Source organism: Symphalangus syndactylus, chromosome 4 (assembly GCF_028878055.3).
Source record: "Symphalangus syndactylus isolate Jambi chromosome 4, NHGRI_mSymSyn1-v2.1_pri, whole genome shotgun sequence".
In the NCBI taxonomy this organism is placed as follows: domain Eukaryota; kingdom Metazoa; phylum Chordata; class Mammalia; order Primates; family Hylobatidae; genus Symphalangus; species Symphalangus syndactylus.
The window spans coordinates 90,066,172-90,092,167 of NC_072426.2; the positions used below are offsets into that span (position 1 = coordinate 90,066,172).

At 43.0% G+C, this 25,996-nt stretch overlaps 1 long non-coding RNA gene across 1 annotated transcript; it reads left to right on the top strand.

Annotated features, from left to right (window-relative positions):
- The first annotated feature begins 308 nt into the window (after positions 1–308).
- LOC134736412 (uncharacterized) lies at positions 309–2,127 on the top strand. Its single transcript, XR_010120411.1, has 3 exons — positions 309–453; positions 1,356–1,455; positions 2,024–2,127. It is a non-coding gene; the product is annotated as an uncharacterized lncRNA (long non-coding RNA).
- Positions 2,128–25,996: the final 23,869 nt, after the last annotated feature.

Genomic DNA, 25,996 nt, shown 5'->3' on the forward strand with positions numbered 1-25,996 from the left:
AACTTCTACTAACTTCCTATAGTGCTGGAGTGTGATGGAAATTGTTCTGGAAGATGCTGAGGTGGAAGAGGCCTCTTTTTTTTTTTTTTTTTTTTTTTTTTTTTTTTTTTTTTTTTTTTTTTTTTTGAGGTGGAGTCTCGCTCTGCCGCCCAGGCTGGAGTGCAGTGGCGCAATCTCGGCTCACTGCAAGCTCCGCCTCCCGGGTTCACGCCATTCTCCTGCCTCAGCCTCTCCGAGTAGCTGGGACTACAGGCGCCCGCCGCCACGCCCGGCTGATTTTTTTATATTTTTTTTAGTAGAGACAGGGTTTCACCGTGGTCTCGATCTCCTGACCTCGTGATCCGCCCGCCTCGGCCTCCCAAAGTGCTGGGATTACAAGCGTGAGCCACCGCGGCCGGCCGGAAGAGGCCTCTTAATCTTCTGAACTCCTGAAGTACTTTCTCTCTTCCTCTGGTAAGGCATTTAGCTCTTTCTGTTTTGTAGATATATATGTAATTCAGGTTTATCACAAAGCTGGGCATTCTTTGAGGAGAGATGGCTAATGATGAAGTCACATTTATCTCTGGTGCTCAACACTGAGGCTTGCACAGAGCAATGGCTCCCGGCATGTAGGTTGAAAGAGAATGTACATATTACTAAGGGGATTTCAATGGAAAGTTTCTAGGCCACACTGCATTTAATGTCACATTATCTTCTATTTCTATCTTCACATCCCTCCTTTCTTCTTTCCCTTCCAGCCTCTAATATCCACTCTTTTACTTTTTACTTCTATGAGATCGATTTTTTTTTTTTTAGCTTCAAAATACGAATGAGAACATGAGGTGTTTAACTTTGTGTTCCTGGCTTATTTCACTTGGCTAATGTCCTCCAGTTCAATCCATGTTGCCTCAAATGACAGGATTTCATTCTTTTTGTGGCTGAATAGTATTCCATTTATAATGCCTTTATTCAAAAACTTCTTTAAAATAAGTTTTTTTTTTTTTTTTTTTTTTTTTGGTAGAGCCTAATCTTGAACTCTTAGCCCCAAGAGATCCTCCTGCCTCCCAAAGCACTGGGGTTACAGGTGTGAGCCATTCCACCTGGTCTCAACAACTTCTTAATGTTTTTTCTTTTGATCATGTCCACTTCTCTTTCTCAGAGAAAACATGAAATAAAATATTGCATCCTGAACACAAAATACTCCTTTTAGCAACTAAAGGTGAGTGTGAATGAACTCTGATCCCTACAACAGTTTGATGGGAAAAGTAGAAAACAGCCAAAAAAATTCCATATTTGAGTCTAGAAATTTTACTACAATGGTGGAGAAACATTTAGTTGCAGTAGATTTTCTTACTCCAATACTTTCTCTTGAGGAGTTGATTGCCGAGGCAACAGGAGGATCCAGAGATCAATACAGACAACTCCTGTTTCTTCAACAACCTTCACTGATGTCTTTACATGCAAGGCAGAGGGAAGGTGAGAGATTTTCAATACTTGTTCAACTTGCTTAGATCTTAGTGATTAAATGGCCTTTTGTCAGATAATTAAGATTTTCCTCCTGGATGCAGATGTTCAAAGAGCTTGGTTTAAAATAGCGTTTATTTCATATGAACAGGACTTGATCCTTTCATCTGTTTAGAATCACCCAATAATACTCCTCTTTCAAAAAGTATTTAGCTCTCAAACTATTTTATCACCCGCTTTTTTCTGGACCAAAGTGAGAAGACAAAACAAAACACTTTACTATGTGTTTGAATTTTTCTTCTCTTAATAAGAATGGGGAAACACAGTCCGGCCACCCTCATTCCTTTTATCAATTTGTTCACAGCTCTTATGCTATCCATAAAAGCTACATTTACAACTAGAACACTAAGGTTTTTATCCTCAGGTTTTATCCTCTTCATGAATAAAAATGCCTCTGATCTACTTTGCAAGGTGGAAAGCAGGCTTGAACTTGTGCTTAGAGTAGGATAAAGTTTAGCTAATGTTTATGTCATTTATGAGAGGGGTTCATTTCACCTTGGTCTTTATGTCCTCTGTACAGTCATCGTTGCTCAGATATTGGGCTTCTGTTTGAGCACATCTTGTTCCTCAATTACACTGGAGTGGCCAGTTTCCAGCTAAGATCCAGCCACTTCACCATCGGCCTCTATTGTAGCATCAATCACACAGACTCAGAGCGGTGTCTGCGGCCAGTTGTTGTGGGAATGGCTTTTCTGAGGTAATGCTCTTAGTGTTTGCGTACAGCTGAATAAACAGTCTTGTTTCATTTGAAAGCTCTTGACCATGAGGTTTTTTCATTCATTTGATAGTTATTTCTTATTCACCTAATGTGTGTCTACTCCATTTTCTTCAGAATTTTTTTGTTTAGGCTGTTTTCTTCAAATAGCTGTCATTTGAAGTTGCCTTAAGTTTACATTGTGAAGATCTGTTTGCAACCAAGCATGCTTTCTTTCTCCTTTCCAGCTCTGTATAAATAATCCTACACATCCATCAAGTCTCAGCTAAAATGTTTCTTTCTCAATGAAGCATCCCCGCATCATTTTAGGTTTTAAATGTCTTGATGGCTCCATCTCCTCAGATCTCAGGTCTCTGATGCTTTGGGAGTCAATCTACACTTTCACTTCTTGTTATATTTCACATGTGTAACTCAAAGACACTGCCATTGTTACAGAACTAGAAATGCTTTCAGAAATTACTCACCATTCTTTTAAATTCAGAGTTAAGCTTACAAGAAAGAAAGCATAATTTGTATGTGCTAGAAATGAGAAGGTTTCTGGAAAGCCGACTGGTAAGGATGGAAGCTAATCCTTCAGTGGCCTTAGTGGGTGGTCGCAGATTGTAGAATTCAGCCAGCTAGGGGTGTGAGTCTGAAAACACTCATGCAGAATGAAAGTAAGTCCTGCCATTGCACACGGCAGCATGCTGAAACCGAGACCCCTGCATAAAGCAGTGAAGGTAGAAGGATCGCGGTGGGTGAGTGGAAAAGACAACCAGAAAGAATACGCTTTCCAACACAGACACAGGCAGATGGCAAAAAAATTTTCTGTTGCTGCTTGGACCCTGGGTAGGAAAAATATTCCACAGGATAATTTGTGACCGTGGGTTTGTGTCCCCAACGGCTGAAGTTCTAATTTTTATAATTAGTTGGCTCAGGCATCCTCAAGCTGAAGGGAATCTGAATTTTAAAGCTTTATGTGAGAAAAATCATAAGTAACTGCATGCTGATTAATTTGAATATTTTAGTGAAGAATCCTCTATATTCACTATATTCATCAAAATAATTTATAAAGAAATATAAAATTCCCATAAAAAGAGGTGAATCAGTTATTAGCAATTTACCCAGTTGCTCCAAATGTTAATGAAAAATAGATCCAGACTATATACAGACATCTTCTTCCAATCCTTTGAGCAATAGATAATCCTTACGCAAATATTTTCAGAGAATAGAAAAGAAGGAAAACATCCCAGTTAATTTTGTAAGGTCGTCAGAACCTTGATTCCAAAATCAGGCAAAGGCAGCATGAAAAATAAAATTTGCAGGTTAATTATGGTCAGAGAGGCAAAAGTCCTAAATGAACTATTGGCAAACTAAACCTAGGGGTGTCTGAGTGTGTGTGTGTGTGTGTGTGTGTGTGTGTGTGTGTGTTTGAAAGAGAATGGGAAGAATATCAAAACACATTCATATTATCTATGAAATAATTCATGCTATGTAGGTTCTTCCCAGAAATGCAGTGGTAGGTTTTGTTTGCTTTATTTTTGTTTTGGTTTGTTTTGTTGTTTTTTTTTTAGATATAGGGTCTAACCATATTGCTTAGGCTGGCCTTGAACTTCTGGGCTCAAGCAATCCTCTCGCTTCAGTGTCTGAGTAGCTGGGACTACAGGTGCATGTCACCACACCTGGCTCATAGGGGTAGTTTTAGTTGAAAAAATGTAACTAAAAATCTTTTAAAACAGAAATGAAAGGGAATGTCTCCTAACTAAAAATGGTATTTACTAAATGCCTGCAGTATTTATCATGCTTAACAGTGAAATACTAGAAATATAGCCTAAAAAGTCAGCAATAAATCAAGAATACCCTCTATTACTATTTCTATTCAGTGTTGCATTGGAAATTTGAGGCAGTATACTAATATTGGGTTGAACCACATAAAATTGATGATAATCAAGTATTTCTGACTGATATGGTTTGGCTGTGTCCACACCCAAATCTCATGTTGAATTGTAGCTCCCATAATCCCCATGTGACGTGGGAGGGACCCAGTGGGAGGTAATTTAATCATGGGGGCAGGTTTCCCCATGCTGTTCTCGTGATAGTGAATAAGTCTCATGATATCTTATGGTTTTATAAAGGGGAATTCCCCTGCATATGCTCTCTTGCCTGCTGTCACGTAAACGTGTCTTTGCTCCTTCTTTGGCTTCCACCATGATTGTGAGGCCTCCCCATCCATGTGGAACTGTGAGTCTGTTAAATCTCTCTCTCTTTTTTTTTTTAATAAATTACCCAGTCTCTGGTATGTGTTTATTAGCAGTGTGAGAGCAGACTAACACACTGACCAACAATCTAACTTAAGAAAAGAAAGAGAAGGCATGGAGTTTAAAAATGAAGAACTCAAAGTAACATTACTCATAGAAAATATGCTTATCTGCATAGAAAATTTAAGATATTTTACAAAAAGTTATTTGAACAAAAGAGCTCACAAAGTTGCTGGACACGAGATTAATACTCAAAATCCATTGTGTATTAATACATAGCAACAAATAATTTTAAAAAATTTAATACCTGTATGGAGGCAAAACTATGGGATTAGAGATAGTATATAGAGATAAAATAACAAAACATGACCTAAAGACTTAAGAGAAGAGCTAAGTTATAGAATGAGTCAACATTATAAGGATCAAAATTATCCAAAAATTATTTTATAAACAATGAGATTATGGTCAAAATTTCAACAAGGTATTTATAGAACTCAGTGTTCTGATTCTAAGATTCTAAGGGAAAAGGAGGCTAAGAATATGTATAGCCAAACAATAAGAAGCTATAATAGTTAAGACAGTTTGATATTTGCATAGTGAGTTCGTTTTTGTGTTGCCATAAAGAAGTACCAGAGGCTGGGTAATTTATAAAGAAAAAAGGCTTAACTGGCTCATGGTTCTGCATGCTGTACAGGAAGCATGGTGCCAGCATCTGCTCCTGGTGAGGGCCTCAAGAAGCTTACAATAATGACGGAAGGCAAATCGGGAGCAGGTGCATCACGTGGCAAGAGTGGAAGCAAGAGAGAGAAGACAGAGGTCCCAGACTCTTGTAAACGACCAGATCTTAGCATGAATTGAGAGTGAGACCTCCCTCATTACTGTGAGGACTTCACCAAGCCATTCATGAGGGATCTGCTCCCATGACCTAGACACCTCCCACCAGGCCCCACCTCCAACACCAGGGATCACACTTAGACATGAGATTTGGAGGACACACACATGCAAACCATATGACATAGTCTTAGTCAAATAGAATAATAGTATAGAAGAGAGAACTTAGAAACAGAACTACACATTAAACTGAGTTTGATACAAGGTGAATGGCATTAAACATGGCAGAAAACAGATGGACTATTCAATTATTTTTTCTAAGACAATAGGCTAATCATACAGGCAAAGAAAAAGATAAAATCATGTACTAATTTCAAGTTTTCCCAATATAAAATCAAGAAAAACTACACTAAAATGTGAAAGAAAAAAATGTAAAGCTTCTAGAAGAAAATAAAGGAGAATATCATTATGTCATTGAGTAGGGATAAGCATTTTAAACATAAAGTACAATCTGTTTTAAAATTAAAAACCTATGTAGGATAAGATATTTAGAAAAGTGAAATCATAAAAAGATTTGTATGTAGAATATATTTGTGTGTCTACAAATCAAGAAAAAGACAAACAACTCAACAGAGGAAATATAGGCAAAATACATGAGTGAACAATTCACAGAGGAAGAAATCTGAATGGCCAAAAAAAGAGAGAATAAAAGTAAGACAAGATTTTCACCCTCTCTAGTAATGTTAATTAGAACAAACATGAGATATAATTTCCTACCTACAGAATTGTTAAGGATTATTGACTAGTAACATGTTTGATGAAGAGGTAGGAAAGATGAATTATACATTGCTGGTGGGAGTTAAAATCAGTACAAATAATTTAGAGGACAAATTGTCAATTCTTAACAAAGTTGAAAATATGTATATCCTATGACCTGGCAATGTCGCTTCTTGCCTAGGGAAACTCTGATGTGAATAAACAAGAGACACGTGCAAGAATCTTCGTTTTGGCATTATTTGTAATTGCCAAACAGTGACAATGAATGGACTACTCTTCAGGAAGAGAATGGATAGATTCATTATGGGTTATACATCCAATAAAATACTCTCACATGGTGGTTAAAATGAAACACATAGATCTTCATGCGCCAACATAGAGGATCTGGCTAAAGATTTTAAACTGTATCCTTGAACAATAAAGAGTTCAGAGGACTCTGAGTAGGAATCATGATATGTCTAAAAGTTTTCTGGAAGCTAGTCATGTGTGTGTGTCTGTGTGTGTATGCACTTGTGTGCATGTGTGTGTGTTCTGTGGAAAGAAGTACAGTATCACTATTCTGAGAGGTTAAAAGAAGATGGAGAGAACCATGGATGAAGCTGGAAACCATCATCCTCAGCAAAGTAACACAGGAACAGAAAACCAAACACCACATGTTCTCACTCATAAGTGGGAGCTGAGCAATGAGAACACATGGACACAGGGAGAGGAACATCACACACCAGGGCCTGTTGGGGGGTTGAGGGAAAGGGGAGGGAGAGCATTAGAACAAATACCTAATGCATGTAGGGCTTAAAACCTAGATGAAGGGTTGATGGGTGCAGCAAACCAGCATGGCACATGTATACCTGTGTAACAAACCTGCACATTCAGCACATGTAACCCAGAACTTAAAGTAAAATAAAAAAAGAATAAAAATTAAAAAAAAAAGAAGAAGTTGGAGAGACCAAGAAGAAACTGAACTGTAACTAAGGAAGGATTGAAATTTATAAACCAGGTTGCCCAACCCTATATGAAGTCAGTTCCTACCTGACAACAAGTTAGATTTGGGTGTATCCACAGTCCATTTTGTTTTTTGGGAAATGCAAATGGAACATATTGAGCAGTAACTACTGAGACAACTGCTGAGAAACATTTTGTAAACTACAAAGTACTGTGCACATGCCAGGAGGTTTTGGTTTTCTTATGTAAACAATCAGCCAGGATTTCTTTCCCAGAGAGAGCAGATCTTTGGCAAAGCCCCCTCTGCTCCACCCAGCAGATCCTGGAGAAAAGCACCTTAACCCAGCAGTTTGGACTCAATTAAGGAATGATGGTAGCTGTCTCTAGAGCTTAGCAAACAAGCTGTGTTTTTTGCCAGCTGCATTATTAATTGCCTGGGTGAAAGAACAAGGCCAATTTAAGTCCCTGATTTCACCAGGGAGCCTTGAGCCTTTGCATGAGAAGTGAATGACATGGGCTTCAATTTCAGGAGCTTGAAGTAGGCTCATGGCTCCACTCACTGTTGCTAACCAAGGGAAATACCCCAAATCAGATTAATTGACGTGGTCCTGGGAAAGCCTGAAGGGTTGTTAATGATTCTGTCCCTTGCGTGAAGAAGGAAAAAACAATCTAAAGAGACAAGGTCGTTTCTGAAGATAAAAGACAAGAGGAAAAGAATCAGGTTTTTGTTTTTCAAGCATCTGAAACAAGTGAGTTCTGTTAGACATTTAAAAGGCCAGTTTTCAACTTACCTGCATTTGGGGTGTTTTCCTGTTGGATTCACTGCCCTTTCCAGAAGTAGCCTATAAATTTTTCAGTCCTAGTTGCCTAGGGAAAAGAAGTGGGAATTTTGTGTCATAAAATGGTACAATGCTTGTGCAAGTGACTGTCAAGATGAGATGGTGTCTGATTGTGTCTTGGTGGAGAAAGGAGAAGGGCACTCACTATGAGAAAGGGCTTGGAGAGTAGGGGTTTCAAACTTCATGCTAAAAAATCTGTTCAGATCTGGTACAGTGTATGTGACTAGAAAAACAAAATCTCCAAACCAGAGCCCTTTGTTTTGAGGCCTGTCTCTATCCAAAAGAGAACTGATCCAGTCTCTTTCTCTAGGTTTTATTCCACCCTCCACTTAACAGTTTAGAACCCTGCATGCTATTCTCTGTCACAGAAAACTTTGACAGACACAAGTAAGATCCAAGCTTTTGGTTTGATGTTGAATTTCCTAATCTCTCCTTTCCCAGAAAAAGGCGAGAGGTACCATCTTTGGGGCCCAAATGAAGGCATCATTAGGCTACTGAACTGAGTGGCATTGGGGGTAGTATTTGGACCCTCCAGCCATTAGGACCAGGTACTAAGTATACTCTTTTGGTCATGAATGACTTTTGCTGATGCTTTCACTAGAAAGTTTGCCTAAATAAAGGGTGAGGAGTGCAGCTAAGCTTCCTTTGGCCAGTTCCCAATTGCTAGAAAGTAAAAACAGAAGTAATCTCAATGAATACATAATTCTGAGCCATGGAGTGTTACATTTTGTGAGGCTAGTCAAAGACTGAGTGTCATGGGAGGTACTTGTGAGCAGGTGACTCAACAGGCACAGAGGCTACCCTCGTGTGAGTCTCTCCCAGGGCTGTCATGGGCTGCAGGTGCACAGGTCCTGATGGGGACATTTGGGTGTCAAGGCCTTCTTAGCTGGCAGTGTACGTTTTCTGAAACTTGTGGAATCCTAGTATAAGTAAGGAAGATGAGGTCATAGGTGAGCATGTCCGGTTTGGCATGGCTTGCCATGTGGGAAGTCTATTTGCCAAAGATACGCTTTGAGTTGTTTTCCAGCAGTGAATCTGTGTGAACCTTATCCTCATGATGAATGCCTGACCATCCCCGCCACTCAAATTGTCACCATAATATCAACTTTCTTGATTCCAGCAGCATATGGGGGAATTATGGTAGAGCTGGGGCTACAGAGATCTTACAATTTGCGGCACCTACCGTCATGGAGTTTTCAATTTGTTTGGAAAGAGGGAGGATGAAGGGAAATATGGGGAAAGATGAAGAGACTGCTCATTCTGGAATATTTAGAATGTTCCAGGCACCAGGCTGGTGCCTACTATGTTATCTCACTGGGCTCTTCAATATTCATTCTACAGATTAGGAAACTGAGGATGAGAGAGAGTAAGTGCCTGAAGTTACCCAGCTTGGAGCTATGGTGCAGGCAGCCTTGGAAGCCCAAACCTGCTGCATTGAACTCTCGCTAGCACTGCACCACACTAATGTATACAAGGCTTGACTAATGATGGGTTACTTATGCCTTTCAGCAAATGGGTCATCAGGCAGTATTGTGGATGGGTCCCTAGGATGGTGCAGCTATGTATAGCCTTTGCGTGGAGGTGAGCCTTATCTGGAGAAGCCACGCCAGAGGAAGAATAGTACATTTTGGGAGATGAGATTTAAGAGCCTGGCAAGAATGAGACAGGGCATCCCTGACCTTCCCTCTAGTCCTTCCCTCTAGTCCTTCACTAGTTAGAAAACCAAAGGCCAGAGCCCTGTGACCTAGTGGAGGAAAGGCAGAGCAACTGGTGGGGTTGGAAGGGAGTAGAGGAAGCAGAGGTGAAAGGGTGATGGGGAAAGGAGGAGGCATCTAGAAGATATGAGAAGTAACTGTGTCTATAATCCTTTAATGGTAGAAAGTCATGGTGGAAGGGTTGCATGCTATTTCCAACAGGAGCTGACCTCTCTCCAGGGTAATGCTAAGTGAGATCCAATTTCTGTTCCAAGAGAAGAGTGGTGCCCAAGGAGCTTCTCCCTGCAGGCTCAGCCATCAGGGTCCCCAGGCCAGTGCTCATCCAGGCAGGTGCATAGCAGGTGGGTTCTGCATGGATCTGGCTCCCCATGACAGTGCTTGCATTTGACTAACTCCCCAACACCTGTGGGTTGCTGCACTTGGCCCTTGCAGAGCTTGCTGGCTGTCTGGCCTGAGGGCCAGGCTGATCCAGCCCACTTGCTTGGGCTCTGACATACTACGTGACAGTTGCCAGCCCAGATTCCTGGCTGGGGTCCTGATGGAAGCTTGTGTGTTCCCAGGAGCTAGGGTTTTGCTGCCAGGAGACACCTAGGGTTGTCCAGCCCCTGCCCATTCCCATCACTACTTTTTCTCACCCCAGATCCAGTGCCCAGGGAAATTGGCACCTGCTGAAATCAATGCCTGAGCCATCCTCTTCTTTTTGGGCTGACATGGGAGTGGGGAAGCTACCCATCTCCTTAGAATTAGCCCTACAGCTGAGCAAAAACAAAACCAAAGCCAAAAAACTACACTTACCCTTCTTTCCCCATCTTGTTATTCAGGGGAAATGTGAGAAATAGCTGGAAAGGAATGTAGAGGTTACTGTGAAGGAGGTGGGAGAGGGGGTAGGGCTCTAATTGTAATTAAATAGTATTTTATAAAAATACAGGGAATTATTGAAAGATTGTAAGGAGGGAAGTGCCCTGATTGGACTGTGGTTCAGAGCTGTGGCAGGTGTATGGGCAGGCAAGGGAGATGAGGGAGCCCAGGGGGCCAGAGGAAGGGCACTGGCTGCAGTCCTCGGAGCAGTGGGCTGTGAGTGTGGCTTGAGACAAATGATGGGGGTGACAGGCCCTGCAGAGGCAGGAACAACCTTTCAGCTTTGCTCTGCTCCCTCAGCCCTGTGTGTTCAAGACTGGGAGGGGAGACTGGGGTAAGTTTCTCACCACCACCCCACTCAGCGTCCAGTAACCTCACCCTTGTTTCTTGAGTGTTTAGAGATTCTAGGATTAAAAAACTGGTTGTCTGCTTGGAATAAAATGCATGGTTGCTTAGTTATCTTGTCACATAACCAACTACCCACAACACATAACAACTTAAAACAACAAATATTTCTTACTTCATAGTTTCTGAGGGTCAGGGATCAGGGAGTGGATTAACTGAGAGGCTCTGGCTCTGAGTCCCTCATGGGGTTGAAGTCAGGCTTTTGGCCGGCTGGGGCTGTAGTCGTTTCAACGTGAGGCTGGGGGAAGCCCTCTTTCCAAGATGGCTCAGGTGGGTGTTGGCAGAAGCCTGAGTCCCTCACTGCTGTTCCTGGAGACCCTCGTTCCTTGGAACATGGGCCTTCCCCTTGACCGCCTGAGGTTCCTCATGATATGACAGCTTGTTAGCTTGTTTCTTCAGAGCATGTAAGAGAGAGAGAGAGAGAGCAACAGAGAGAGCAAGAGAGAGACAGGCTACTAAGGGTGTAAATACGAGGAGGTGGGGATAATAAGGGGCCATTTTGGAGGCTGGCTACTATGTAGGGCTGGAGCAAAACCCTATGACATTGAGGAGTGTCCCTCCTGCAGGGCATTTGGCAAAGGAGAGGCTGAATACTGATGAGATGCCATCCATTCTGCCAAAGGGAGACTTTGCATGTAGGGGGTGAAGTCTTCTAGTGGTGACTCAGTTTCCACAGCTCCTGGGAACCTGCAGAGCGTTACTCCCAAGGCTCCTTGGCTGGACCCCCACGCTCAATTTCCTTTAGCGACACTTTCCTCAGGAGAAACCCTCAGGCTCCAGCATGGCTGCGTGAGCACCCTCACTGCTTCTCCCCTCCTCCATTCTAACATCTTCTTAACATCAGGAAAAGTCCCATCCTTATCTCTTTTTGTCAGAACCACTCTATCTAGTTCCTTCTCTTTTTTCTCCCCTTGACACTATTTTCTAGATCTTTTGTAAGAGATCTTGAAAGTCCATTCAGAGTCCAGTCACTAACAACCAGAGAATGAGTCACTTTTTTCTCAAATCTGCCAGGATGTGAAGGGGTATACTCACATTCAATCCTTCGGAGCATCAGGAAAAGGGACCTAGATGGACCTCTGATGATTTTCTATTCAAATAGTTTATGAACCCTCATCTGCAGTGGAGGGATGGGGGAGGCATGGGAAAAGGTGGACTTAGCCACATATCCAAGGAGCTGAAATCCAGGGCTACTATGGCATGAGGAAAGTCAGAAGCAGCTTGGGAAAATAAACGAATGAATTCAGTTGGCTCATTTTGAATTGGAAGTGGGACAATGTAGCAAGTGGTTGATGCTGCTGGAAATCGTTTGGAGCAATGGCTTTGGAGATGTGTTTAGAGGCACTGGCTGTGCAACGAGCTTGGTTAACAATTCTTATTGCTTCAACTGTACAATTCAGTGTGAGTTCTTACTACTATCAACCACCATGAAACAAGCCCTGCTCTGTGCCAAGCCCTGTCTCAGGTGCAGGGCATAAAGTCAGTGCCCCCATGAGGGGCTCTTCTCCCAGTGAGGGAGGCTGAGTTGGACACAGGCAAGGGCAACTCATCGTGACAGGCATGCGATACGCATCTTGGAGTTTTGGGGATGAGAGAAAACTGTCAGGGAAGGTTTAGAAAGACACTATCTGAGATAACCCAGAAAAGTAGACGTGGAGGTCAAGCTTAGCTTTCATTGCTGCCATTGAACCACATTTCTCAGGGACCTATCAATGGCCACTCCAATAGAAGCTAACCCTTTTATTTCCCATATGTTTTTGCTTTTCCAGCAGAACATAGGAAATGAAAACTACTGCCCCCAAAGCCCTCATAGAGCCCCACAATATATAATCCAGTGACTCAGGCTGGCAGTCTCTACCTTCCTTCTTAGACTTTCCAGCAATTCTATCATCATTGGCTCTGAATCCCTGACCCCTGCTGAATGACTGGCTCCTTCCATTTTCCTTTGATTGCTGTCTTCTTGAGTTGCCTCATCTAATTTTATCAAAAGTTTATTTCCCCTTTAAAGTATTTGTATGTTAACGAAAAAATCTGTAAATGAAGATAGTTTTTATTTTCTGTGTTTTGTTCTAACAGATGATTTTTTTTTTGTCTGGGCTTGAACAGAGAAAAGCATCAGCAAGGCTCTTGTTGAAAAATTCATCTTGTCGCTGGTGGCAAGAGCCACACTGCAAGAAATAATAAGCCCAGCTGCAGCTGCTGTTCAGATCACAGTAGAGGCGGCAACACCCCTTCCCCCAATTCTTCCTTTCTTTGCCTGCTCTCTGAGCAGCCCTCCATGAGGCTGCTGTGATTTACGTATGTTGAAATACCCTGTAAAAAACCCCATAGGATCACCCCCACTTCCCTATCTAGCAGGGCAAAGGATCTCTCCCCCAGGTCAGAAAAATAGCATCCTCCATCATAATCTCAGCTCTGTGGTCTTTGGGAATGCTGTTGGCCATTCAGTCTCTGACAGTCATTTCTTTCTTGGTTCTTACACCAGGCATCCTTTTACCAATTTCTCCCCTTTCAACAGCCACCTAGAGACACATTAAGTTGCTTTCCAGTTTTCTCTGCTCGTGATCAATCACTCCAAACTCAAGGGAAGGATAGAGAGACAACTTCAAGCAAGACCTCCACGGGATCTCTGGTGGAAATTGGACTTTCTTTAAGACCCAACTCTTGGGACCCTTCCCTTATGAAGTCCACCTGGTCACCAGCATATAGGTTACTGTCACCCTTACAGGCCCATATAGGTTACCGTTTTGTATGCCTCCTGATGAACACACTCATCACATTATATCACCATGCTCTTTCAATACATTTGTCTATTCAACTAAAGAGAATCCACAGACTTGGGGCACCTTTGGGAGCAGGGCAAGCATCTCCTTCTTTGCTTTCCCCGAGATCCAGCACCTGGCACGGAGTTTGTACTTATTAATTATTTTTGGATAAATCAGTGAGCTCTGAAAATACCCGGAAGTATACGTTTACCATTTTGTTCTTTCTCCTGGCCTTGGCTAGAGTTTCCATAGGAAGGGTGCAATTTTGGACCATTCTCTTGCTCTCTGGGCAATTGGGATTCCACATGTAAAAGCCCTCCTGACAGCAGTGTGGATAGGGCCCATCAGGAACAATGTTTGGTGAGCTCAAGGCTTGCCCGTGAGCTGGGAGCCCCAAGCCCTCTCTGAGAAAAGAAAGGTTTGGGCACTTGTTAGTGTTAGTGATAGGTCAGGGGATATTAGATTTTATAGCTCCTTTAAGGGTGCTGAACTTATGTTACCAGAGGGGTCATTTGCAAACCACAGCAGATCAATGAACAGTGAATTTAAGTAGCTGCAGACTTCTTAGTTACTATCTTCCACACAGAAGAAGAGCTAAGTGTGCCTGCCCTCAGGTTATGAGGTAAGAATCTAATCAGCTAATTCAACATTGACATTCCTCCCATGGATGTCACCTGCAGCCTTCTCAGCCAGCCTGGCACTAGGGACACCTGGAGTGCTAGCACTTAGAAAGAAATTCAATTTGTTTTCTCCAGTTCAGTGACTTTGAGGTTAGGGCTCTCATAAGAATTATAAAATAATTCCTAGCCTTTGTTTGTCAAACACCCAAGCTGAGATGTTAGGGAAGTTATCCTGCATAGAATCAGCATTCCTGCAGAGGACTCAGTCCCATGGGTCGTTTGCTGGAAGGGATTACATGTACAAGCATGTGCTTTCTCTCAGGCACTTGAGAGTTCGTATTCTGATTGGGCTACATACTGGCCATGAGACCTTCGGCCAGGGACATCCACTCTCTAAGCCTTGATTTCCTCACCTAGCAAGAATAAATAATATTAATGTTCACCTCAGAATGTTATTTTTTTACGATTCAATGAGATACTCTGGAAGCCTTAGTCCTGAAACCTCGTGGGCTCAAAAAAAGATGATGGTGATGCTGCTGCTGCTGCTGCTGCTGCTGATGATGATAATGATGATAAGCTTGGAACTAGTGATGGGCCTGGAGTCAGCCTCAGCTGTTAGATGCAACATGATCTCTGGAAATATCGAATTGCCATTTCAATGCTTACTTACTTACGGTTGCATACTTACTTTTAAAAATTTTAGAAACATTTATAGAATAATATCCAACTGACATCAACGTATTTACTTCCATGATATTGCTCCACTTTCCACTTTCCCTTTTCCCCAATTTCAGGGAAGCTTTTTATATGTGAAACAACCGAGGCTCGGAGAGGCCAAGGTCACTCACAATGTGGGTGAGGCAGAGTCTGGAATAAGGCTATGGTTTTTTGAGCTCAGTTTTTCTAGCTGGGCAGTTTACCACTCTTTGTTCATAAAGTAAAAGGAAAGCTCTAAAATTCCCACTGAAGTATAAATGATGGATCTCCACTAAAGGCATTATCCCTCCTACTAAAATGTTAGGCACCAGGGAGATAGGTAGGAACAAAATGCCCCCTGCCTTCGGGAAACTCCCAGGACTTTATCTAAGCTGTGAAGCTCTAAGAAAGATTAACATCTGATCCTCAGACAGGTAGGGGGTCATAACACTGGAGAGGATGGTGAACCATGCAGTCTGGATGGCACTGGGTGGGCCAGTTTTCTGGGGCCAAATGTGTTGATTCCTAGCATATTTGGGGTGGGAAACATGAAGAAAGATGGGCAGTGAGCACCATCACTATGGTGCTGGGATGATTTCTGCCATGGGTCTCTATACATGGTCCACATCTGTTCTGGGGATTTGACCATCAGGAGCCAGAAAGGATCAATGTGAGGAGTCTGCTGGGCAGATGCAGAGAACTGTGGCCAAGATACGGGTTCAGAAAGATTTTCTGAACATATGTAAATGGTGACTTTTCACACAATACATGAGCACACACACGCAAGCTCGCACTCACACACATACACATAGATCCCCAGCTTGGCTTCCTGGGTCCTTTTTTTTTTTGTGTGAAGGGGAATTTTACTGTCCTTACCATTGTCACTGGATTTCTCAGAGCCTCCTCTTTTCAGGTATCCTGGGCATCTCCTTTGTACAGCTCCATTTGCGACCTTGAATTTCTCAGGCTGTCTGTGTTCTGGCTTTGCTGTGATTGCACTTTCCACCCTGCATGGCTGCTCCCCTACCCAACGTAGCTGCTCTCCCCCCCACACCCTGTCATCGTCAGAGATCTCAATGGGGAGTCCACCTATTTCAGGTGCTAAAGCCACTTAAGTCCTGACTTTGGAATCAGGGGCTGCTCTCCCTCAGCACCAATCCATCTCCTGGTGGTTTCAGCTCATTTGTTATTTCTTGCAAACTAGATGGTCACAGCATGGTCTCGACTATATTCTCCACCCCCCACTTATTAAGATGTTTCACAAGGAAGTACAAAAAGGTAGTGATGCATTTTAGTTAAAAAATGTGCTCAGCTGATCTATAATTCTGCTCTGAATGGAATTTCAGTCCCATTTCTCTTTCTGACTTTTGCTGATGTTGGGGCCCTGTCTTTACTATTAAGCTGCCTTTGCTAATGAAAAATTACTTTTTGTACATACTGAAGGCCAGCTTCATAGAAATGTGAGCACAGCTTTAGGCTGCAGGAAGGGCAAATCCCAAAGGACTTGGAAAAAAGAGCACTAAGTTTAAATTTCAGGCCAATTACCAGCTCTGCAAACTTGGTCAAATTAATTAGCATTCTCAAGCCTTCATTTATTAAATGAGGGTGTCAACTTTTTGATTGAGAATTAAATGTGATGGTGTATGAAATGGTCCTGGCTCTTAGTAAATGCTTGATGAAAGCCTCATCTCTTTGCTTACTACCCCCTATGATAATGCTTACGTGTGTTTGGATAAAAATGTCAAACAATGGATGATGTCACAGACTAATAGCATCATTTCTAAAACTCCAGCAAAGTAATAAACAGGGCTTCTTCTTAGGCCTTGAACCTTCAGATCTGCTGACATAGGGAGTCAGATAGCAGGATTCAAATTATGTGTGCCTCAAAAAGACAAACATTACATGTTCTCACTTATTCGTGGAATCTAAAAAGTAAAACAATTAAACCCGTGGATGTAGAGAGTAGAAGGATGGTTGCCAGAGAGTGGAAAGGGTAGTGGGAGGTAAGGGAGGGTAGGGATGGTTAATGGGTACAAAAAACCAGAATGAATAAGGCCTAGTATTTGATAGCATAACAGGGTGACTATAGTCAATAATAACTTAATTGTACATTTTAAAATAACTAAAAGAGTATAATTGGATTGTTTTTAGCTCAGAGGATAAATGCTTGAGGGGATGGATATCCCATTTCCCATGATGAGGTTATTACGCATTGTATGCCTGTATCAAAACATCTCGTGTACCCCATAAACCTATACACCTACTATGTACCCACACAAATTAAAATAAAAATTTAAACAACAACAAAATCAAACAAACAAACAAACAAACTAACAAAAAACCCTGCGTGCATGCTTCGTTTGAACAAGAATCCTACCAGCTGTTCCTGGGGTGATGACAGCGTCTTACTTTGCATATGGAAAGCACCTAGCATCTATCTGGCACACACAAGGAATGCCTGGTGAATATTAATTACTTTTTCTTTTATTCAGAGCTGGCAAGAAGTGGGTCATACAGGTGTAAACCAGCCTCGAAGCCATCGGGCTGCCTTGTGCCTCTGGGCACCTCTTGTGTGGATCCCCGGGAAAAGGCACGGTGGTATCATTAGCTGCAGTGTAAAGCCTCTTCCACCAGATGTCGCTGTGATACAGGCTTCGCCAGCCGTGCAGGCAGGGCCTCAGGATTGCCCTGTGGTTGCGGGAAGCGGCAATGCAGGCTGTGACATTTGGGCACATTGTTCATAGGATGTTTACAGAGGCTGCAGTGGGCTTCAAAACAACAAGCATGGGAGTTTGAGTTATAGTAAAGGACAATGAATAAAGAAAAAAGAGGAAGGAATTTTTTTTTTTCAGGAAAAGGGAAATTTCGATGTTAATGGCAGAAAGGATGACTGTAAAGGAATGCTTTTAGATGGAGGAAGAGGACACACCTAATCTGAGTGAGCGTGTGGGATCTTGGGGAAAGTTCAAATGGACATAGACATTGGATACAAACATCCTCACTCCCTATCGTCACTGGCATCATTAATAGTCTCTAGTCTTTTTATGCCCCCGGAAACCCACGCTACGTTTTTCAGGGCTCTTTCCCGGATCCTTTAGAAAGGGATAAGTATAGATGTGTTTGAGTACTCCCTTTCTTACATGGGAAAGTCCTTTCTGGGGCTTTAGAATTTGGAGAAGCTGCAGGCAGTTGCAAGATCAACTTGAATCTTAAACAGCTCTCCATGTAGGGTTTTCAATGATGTGTATATATATATATATATAGATGTTTCCCTTGGGGTTTTCTATTCCCGCACGTCCTAGGTTTTCTAGTTGAAGTCACAAGCAGCTACTCCAAATTGTGGGTGTTGCAATTAGGGCATTTACTGATCAAGGCTACCACAGGATGTTTCAGCTAGAGCTGTAACCATGCAGATAGAAGTGGAGATCGTGGCTTCTGAGCTAACAGAATCCTTACCATGTTGTTTGTTCCTAGGATATGAAGGTTGTGGGTCTGTGCACTTAGCTTCTGATAGAGTAACTCACCTGACCCTTTATGACTACCAACCGAGCAACAACCCTTGGTCAGCCTATGTCATGGCTCAAGGCTGTGCTGGGCTAGGGGAGGGCCAGGCAGAGTTCCCGTGCTTAAGGAGCTTGCCATGTCTTTAGCTTCTTGAAGTGATGAGTAAATGGGTTAGAAGCTAGTTAAAAACCACTGAGGAGACCTAAGTGGAGGCTAAATGAGCTACAAGAATCACCTGTGTGCTGGGGGGGTTGGGGAGACCTGGAAATGGTGAAAGAGACTGGAAGCAAGGTGGGGCAAGGCTTTGGCTTTGAAATATGTGTGGATTTTGTGGGTGAAAAATGAAGGGGGAAGTTTTCCCAGGTGGAGATGAATTGTATGAAAGAGGCCGGAATAAGCCTGGTGTGGGTGGGACGGTGCCTAGAGCAGCCCAGCTAGGCCACTGGGTGAGGTTTGCAGAGTGAAGTGATGCTGACATCAGGAGCAAATAAACTAAAGCTTCCCATGGCAGATTAAAAAATAAAACAGATCCAGCAGTTACTTTTTCCCGGCAGCATGGTACCACTGTGGAAATCCACGTTCTAGGAACTGGCTCCTGTTGTGTTTCAGCAATGTCCAAGAAAGCTTTCACCAACCCATGGCCCAACCAAAACCTGACATTGTTGGTTGACCCAGCTCTCACCACCTCTGAATCCTATGATTGATGGACCTTTGACTCCAAACGGTATTAGGGGCACAGGGTGGCAACGTGGGTTGAAATGGGAGAGGTCAAAGCAGGAAGACTGGCAGGAAGGCTCACACAGAAAGTTAGGTATAATCTGACTTGGACCTGCCTAGGAGAGTGGGAATGGCTGCAACCAGATGGGGGTCTCTCCCTGAAAAACTGCAAAGGGCAATTGGAGGGCTTGGTACTGGAAGGAAGAGGGGGTGAAGCAAAGAGAGGAGTCAGTGATGACTTCCTCTAGACAAGTTTTCTAGCTTTCATGCCTGAGGGCATTGTTAGGCCCCTAAAAGATACAAGGACTTTGAAAAGCAGTCAGTTTAGATTTATATATTAGGGAAGATAATGAGTAAAGTTTCAAACATGGTATAATTTGAAACGGTGAGATTGAAATAATGGTAGAACACTTATGTGGACATACTAGGCATTTGAAAAGGTGACAGTGTGTCTCTAGAGGATGGAGGGGGATGGAGAGATAGAGCTCTGTGTTTGAGACCATTAAGGTGTGAGCCACCAGCCTGGCACATGGTAAAGGCAGAGGGTGGCAAGAAGGCAGAGCACAGGCCATAGGCCTAGGCCTAAAGTGAAGGGCTGTGGAAGAACTTTCTGTGACTAGGATAATCTGAAAAGAGACCCCTCTCACTTCAAGATGTAATATCCCATTTTCTGCCATTTCTTTATCAGCGTCTTGAACACCTGTTATCAGGGGAGGAGATAAGAAAGTCATACAGCAGCCCCCTTGGCCCAGGAAGCACTCTGCAGCTCCTCCATGAGGATTCTGGTAGGCCCCAAATGTTCAGAGATCACCTAGTCCATCTGCCTCCACGTAACAAGTGGGGAAACTGAGGCCCAGGAGTCACTGGCACGCCAACGCTGTGCGGTTAGTGAGGGAAGACAAGACCCTTAGCCAGTCCACGAACTTCAAACTTAATGCCTGTGCTTACTCCCCCTGCAAAAACGGTGTAGAGCTCAAACATGAGCATCAGGCAGGCCTGTGTTCAAATCATGGCACCCCCACTTCCTAGGTCTGAGACCTGAGGAAGGCGAGATAGCCTCTGTAAGCCTCAATTCCCTCACCTGGAAAATACAAACAATGAGATTACCAATGGCATTAGATCCTACGTGGCTTGTGTGAGGCCACACAACCAGGATGCTGAGCACACTGCTGCCAGAGAAGCAATCAACGTTAATTCATTAACGCTTAACTCAGGAAATAGTTATTGTACACCTATTACGCTTCTAGTATCAAAGATAAAACAGTGCGAAAACCCATGCTACCTCTGCCTCATGGATCTTATAACCTAGAGGCGACAGACATTAATTAAAAGATATGAGAAATAATTATCGACGGTATTAGGGACTATCAAGAAAAAGGCAGGGCACTCTTAGGAATGAATAGCAGGACAACCTGGTCTAGTCTAGGGTTCAGGAAAGAACTGAATGCTGAAGCATGACCAGGAATCCCTCGTGTAGAGAGAAGGGCAGCAGAAGAGCATTCCTGCCAGCAAAAGGAGTCTGTACAAAGGCCATGAGGTGGGACGGAGGTGCAGTGTTGCTGGATATTAGAGGCATAAAGTGACTCTGGGGTGCAGTCCCTAGTTGTTAAGGTCCCCCTCTGCCTTCAGTCTCATTCCAATCTCGATTAATCCTTGCGAGCACAAGGAGACATCCCCCTCCTATTATCAGAAGGGGGATTAATGAAGTTATTTAATACTATAGACTTAGTAGGTTGAGTGTCTTGGGGAAGATCAGGACACCCTTAGAACCCAACTACCCTTGTCTCCGGATTGTTCAATTTTCAGCTTCTGTTTAGCATCTTCTTCTCTGCTAAGTCAGAGCCCTGTCCAAACCCCAGCCTTCCTCTACAGCTCACAGGGCTGGACCCCTACATATACCCTTGGCTCCACCTGTGGTGCCATTCCTAGTGCAGTGATCCCCCAGAATGCTGAGGCCACCTGGTAATAAGCGAGCCCCATGGGGAGAGTGGGAGTGGGGATGGTGACAATGGCCTTGACACAGGAAGGTTCTTATCAGTTAAAATTGAGAGGTGTGCTGTTCCAAGACACCCGAAGACCCTCTTCCCAGGGGAGAAGCAGCCCTGTGCTCAAAAAAGAAGCCACAGTCCAGTCTGGGGAACTGATAGGAATACAGCGAAAAAAGGAAACAGCAGAGTGACCACAGGCTGTACAGCCAGGAGGAAAGAAGAGGTCGGCCTGAGTTAAGTGTTTCAGAACGAGGGCTATGAAAGGCACATGGCTGCGTGACTCCGCTAGCCCCGATCCTGATCATTGCACTTGGCTGGGAACCCCTTGCAGCATTGCTTCAGGCTCCAGGTTGAGCTTTTCTGAGAGCCAGATCTGCTGGTGGTAAAGGCTGGTTATCACTCCTTTAGACACAGTTGCAGAATTGCAGGCCAAAATTACCCCGGAGGATCTGCTCCATCTCCGGCCCATGCACTTACGGAGTCCTTTTCTCCCGCATTTGCACCCACTGCATGCCTAGTTTGAGTTTCTCTCTGAACTTCCCAATTTCCCCTTGAAGGTTTAATGAGGAAGAAGGTTTGCTCCTGAGGATGCTGTCCTGGGAGCATCCAGGGAATGGACAACTTAGGTCCTTACAGAAGCAAATCCAGTCATGGTTTGTCCTCAGAGTTGCAGAGGCTAAAGCCATCCATAGGCACCAAAGAATCTCATGGCGTCTTTGCATTTGAAAGGAACACTGAAGTCTTTTGTCCTGTGCTGTACCCAGTGGATTCCAGAGTTCACCTCCTTGGTGATTCTCCGTATCATTTAGCTGAATAGGAAACATTAAATACAAGGAATTTTCTCACAGATATGTGTGGCATTATGTAGAATTTATTTGGAAGTTTTTGAGAAAAATGATCTTCTGAGACTCTGGAGTAGAATCTGACAAAGGAGGGTGTGGTGTGCTCCCTGATGCAGGAGGAAGGGATAGACATCTGCTGAATGTATAACAGGAACCCAGCTCAGAATTAGGCATATTGCATTGATTTTTCAATGATTCTCAGAACTCTGTGGGCTAGTGGATAATGTCTCAATTTTATAGCCTATCACCCTACTTCCCCATTAAGTGGTGGAGCTAGAATCTGAAATCAAATCTGTTCAACCAAGCCTGTGGTTCTTCCACTGAATCAAGTTGCCTCGTATTTATTTATTTATGCATAGAGGCAACGAAATCAGAAAATATTTTTCATAGGTGCTGTCTTCTGGAGTTAAAAAATAACACCCAAACGTAACACTCCTCAAGCCCTGGGTTCTTGTCATCATTCATAAACATTCCTCAATGACAGCCATTTGCAACTGTCACCCTCCTACCATGAGGAGGGGGAAGATGAGAATTTCTATGGAAGATTTATAGGCTGAGATCAAAGAAGCAGTCAGGGTAAAGTTCAAGCTCCAGTCCCCAGGGTCTCTTTTATTCCTTATGTCAATAAATTCAGTAGCCCCACTCTGAGGTCACACTGATTTGTTTTGTGCTATATTTTCTATCTTCTATGAGCTGGCACCATGATAAGCACAGTGGATGGGGGGATATGGTCCCTGCCAAGTAGCAGAAATACAGATGTAGTTGAGTCATTACAGAGCAGAGTGGTGTGTGTCTCATAGCTGGGCACATGGAGGAGGGAGTCACTGACTGGGGCAGAAGCTACTTAGGGATGGGTCTAGTTCAATGAGACAAAACACATTTCTGTAGGGGTGCTTGGGAATGACAGGCCGGACCTGATCTTCTGGAGCCTTGTGTGTCAGGTTATAAAGCTTGTAATTTATCCTTCAGCTGTGGGGAGCCACTGAAAGTCTGGCTTGGTCCCAACCTCTGTGCACTTCTGTATCCTCACCTCTCCTCATGTGCGAGTTCTGCCCCACTTCCATTCTTTGGCATGGAGAGGACTGACCCTGAGGGGAGGCAGGAGATTCTCAGAGCACACCTGCTGCCAGTTTAACCTGACCAGGTGTTCCTGTTGCTACAATGAAATTTCTTCCTTGGCTGGGAGTGGTGGCTCACACCCATAATCCCAGCACTTTGGGAGGCCAAGGCAGGCAGATCACCTGAGGCCAAGAGTTCGAGACTAGCTTGGTCAACATGGTGAAACTCTGTCTGTACTAAAAATACAAAAAAAAAAAAAAAAAAAAAGAGCCTTGCATGGTGGTAGGCACCTGGAATCCCAGCAACTTGGGAGGCTGAGGCAGGAGAATCGCTTGAACCTGGGAGGCAAGGTTGCAGTGAGCTGAGATCGCACCACTACACTCCAGCCTGGGCGACAGAGTAAGACTCAGTCTTAAAAAAAGAAAAAATAAAAATATTTAAAAAATAGAGATTTCTTCCTTAGCTGTGAAGCTCCTATTCTAATCTGCCTTAGTCTGGGAATGACTCTCTACTCTCAGGAACTAGAGGCTGGCCCCTAAACGCCAGCTCAGCACCTCTCTGGGGCTATCATTCGGCCTGAATTCCTGGGCTCTGTCTGACTTTTGAGGTGCCTCCTCTGTATCTTGCGACCTCCTTTCCACCAACCTTCCTGGCCAACTTTTTGCTTGAACCAATGGCGAGTGAGAGTAAGAATTATTCCCACTCTTAATGTCTGTGCTCAACACCTGCAGGTGGGTCAGCTCTCCAGATCTCTACCTGCCCCAAGCCTGATAGTTGTTTACTTTGCAGCTTCATCCAGATGCTATTATGAATGATAGCTCCAGTCCTCTCCTTTCTTGGGGGTCATTAGAGAGGCCAGTTGAAGCTTAGTGTGGTTTTCAGAGGTACTAATCCTTGGTAAGACTTTTGTGATTAATCACTATTATGGATTTTTATATTCCTTGGAGAGACCTTACCAGGAATTTCATATAATGTTAATATCCCAGTACCATTTGGAGTATCTCGGCCATTTGGGATATGTCTTTACAATCTTTTTTTTTCCATGAAGGTTATATGGTATGACTCCTGAGACCTTTAATATCAGAGACAGTTTATATGAGTATACATTTCAGACTTTTAATACTTTCACTCAAAATTCTACAAATATGGTCACTTGGTCTTTTGATCATTAGAGTTCCAGGGGCAAATTTGTTCTTGTTATTCTGTGGAGAATCAGTTTCTAATTTATTCATCATTGATTAAATATATATTCATTGAGTCAGATCAGATTGAATTATATGAAATAGCTACCTTTACTTTTCTAGGACAGTAATTGAAACCAGCACTTCTGTACGGTTCAGCTTAATATTACATATCAGGCCCTGTGCTAGTGCAAGGAAACTGTAAAATATCAAACAGTACCTGCCCTCCAGGCACACAGCCTGGTAGAGAAGCAGGACAATGAGCAGTTATACAATAGAATGTGACAGAGGATATAAAAAAAGTAAAAACAAAACAGTGGAGGAAGGGAAGAGGGGCAGAATTAGAATCCTGGATAAGGCAGGCTTATGTGCTTTTCTTATGCTCTACCATTAATCTCTCTTTATGCATAAGCTACGAGCTTATTGATTTCCCTTTTCTTTCTTTCTTTCCTTTTCTTTCTTTCTTTCTTTCTTTCTTTCTTTCTTTCTTTCTTTCTTTCTTTCTTTCTTTCTTTCTTTCTTCTTTCTTTTTCTTTCTCTTTCTTTCTTTCTTCTTTCTTTTTCTTTCTCTTTCTTTCTTTCCTTTTCTTTCTTTCTTTCTCTCTCTCTTTCTTTCTTTTTCTTTCTCTCTCTCTCTTTCTTTCTTCTTTTTTTTTTTTTTTTTTTTTTTTGGAGTTTCACTCTTGTTGCCCAGGCTGGAGTGCAACGACGTGATCTTGGCTCACTGCAGCCTCTGCCTCCTGGGTTCAGGTGATTCTCCTGCCTCAACCTCCTGAGTAGCTGGGATTACAGGTGCCCACCACCAGACCCGGCTAATTTTTTGTATTTTTAGTAGAGGCAGGTTTCGCCATGTTGACCAGGCTGGTCTCAAACTCCTGGCCTCAGGTGATTGACCTGCCTTGGCCTCTCAAAGTGCTAGGATTAGAGGCGTAAGCCACTGCACCTAGCCTATAGATTTATTTTCTTCATCCTTGATGAGAAGAGATGAAGGAGAAGGCTGCTTCAAAAAGTAGAAAGCTTGCAGTCAGAAAACTACCCTGTTTTCCTGTTCTATTGTCTTTACCTTCTAAGTCATGGGCAGCCGGGGGTGGAGAGGCCATTGTACCAACACCAAACATAAACAGGTAGGCCACAGGGTACATTTTTGAGTCTAGTCCTCTCACTTTTATATTTAGTAAACATTACTCTTATCTTCTGGCAATGTGTTGACTCTTCCAACTTGTTCTCAGTGCATTATGGAATTTTCATGTTTTTCTGAGCTTCTTCATAGAAGTTCGGATGGGACATTGGGGAATGCTGGTTCAGAGGCTCCTTGCCAGATGCCATTTTAAGCCACAGCCAATAGATGTTAGGCTGAAGCCCAGGCTTTATGCACTTCTTTGAACACTGGATGTTGGACTTTGCGCTGCCCATTCTAGTGCAACCCAGGGAGTTAGTGAGTGCTTCCAACTTTAGTTCCACTTGCTTTTGGCTTACTCCCTTTTCCCAAAATACACCTGAGTTCTCTGATTTCAGCAGGCCTATGTAGGTGATACCAACATTATTTTTCTTTCTGCCTGAACACAGACCTTTTCCAATCTTTCCTAGATTTAAACAATCTTTACCTTCCTCTCTTGTTTTCCTATGTAGTCAGATACCTGTTTTATTTTGGAATAAATATTTAATCTTTAATAATTAATATTTAGTTATTTGTGGGGCATGTGACTTCTTTATCAAACATATTTGAAGGGAGTCTATCAGCTTTTAGTATATATATATATTTATTTAAAAATTTTTGACAAGCAAGAATGTTATTGGAGTGC